Below are 1441 nucleotides of genomic sequence, written 5' to 3' on the forward strand. Positions count from 1 at the left end.
CTGCCCTGGTGCCGAGTTTGAGGTTTCTAACATGCAAATTGACGGAGCTATCCCAAGGGGTGTGAATGGGGTGCCCGATTTTCATAAATTCCCCAAAAATCAGGGGATGATGATGGGATTGCCTTGAAACTTGGCGTGCATGTGGACACGTGGATAAGCTATCATGGTGCTGAGTTTGAGGTTTCTAACGTGCAAATTGACGGAGCTATCTAAAGGGGTGTGAATTAGGGTTATGGGAGGTGCGTTAGAGGGTAGAGCCGCGCCAAAAATCAGGGGATGATGGGATTTGCTTGCAACTTGGCGTGCATGTGGACACATGGATAAGCTGCCCTGGTGCCGAGTTTGAGGTTTCTAACATGCAAATTGACGGAGCTATCCCAAGGGGTGTGAATGGGGTGCCCGATTTTCAAAAATTCGCCAAAAATCAGGGGATGATGGGATTGCCTTGAAACTTGGCGTGTGTGTGTATACGCCCATGAGGTGTCATGGTGCCAAACGTGAGGTTTCTAACTTCAACGGAAAAAAAGTTGTTTACTTTTTTAGCTTTCAATGCAACCCTATGGGGGGGCAAAAACGGAGCTCCGGATCCGGATCCGGAGCTCCGAGCGGAGCGGAGCGGAAGTGGGCGGAGCGGGGGCGGGGCGGAGCGACCCGCTCCGAAAAATGGCGGATCTGCAAGTGAAGCGGAGCGGGGGGTCCGTGCACACCCCTATTAAGAACCATAAAACACAACAATTTCACACACACACACAAACACACACACACACACACGAAACATATATATATATATATATATATATATATATATATATATTGCAATAAAACCTAGGAACACTCTAAAACAGCCTTCCCCAACCTAATGCCCTCTGGTGGCTTGGGCTACAACTTCCATTATTCCTAGACAGCATGACCAAAGTCTGCAAAATCAAAGAGAGGCATTAATCACTGAAAATTCCATGGAATAGTATTGTTTTTATTAGCCATCTAAAGGCCAATAATGAGGAATAAATAGCTTTCTTTCAAGATCGCTGCTTGCCTGGACGTTGTCTGACTATTTCACAAGGATACAAAGATTGCCATGAGAGCTGTGTTATAAATCAAGAGCATAACATTGGATACAATTATTTCTAGCACCTCTCCACGAATGAAAGAGAAGCTTCTCCTTCTTTCCTTCCACCCCAGCTCCTCCCTTTCCTGCCCTGATGAAGTGAGGCAACCTAGGGGAAACATATGTTCAATGTTTAATTCTCTTTATAATCTTTCTCCTTATCTGTCTTTTTTGCTTGCTTGCTTTTCTTCTCCTTAGTCTCTGGTTCATCAAACATCCTCAGATAAAACTCCACAGTGATGCAATTATTGGCCGGTTAATTAACTTTATATTGCCTCTATGGTTGCACAATTTGGAAGTTACATGCTTACTTTATCAATGATTTTAATAGTT

This window comes from Elgaria multicarinata, chromosome 4 (assembly GCF_023053635.1).
Source record: "Elgaria multicarinata webbii isolate HBS135686 ecotype San Diego chromosome 4, rElgMul1.1.pri, whole genome shotgun sequence".
In the NCBI taxonomy this organism is placed as follows: Eukaryota; Metazoa; Chordata; class Lepidosauria; order Squamata; family Anguidae; genus Elgaria; species Elgaria multicarinata.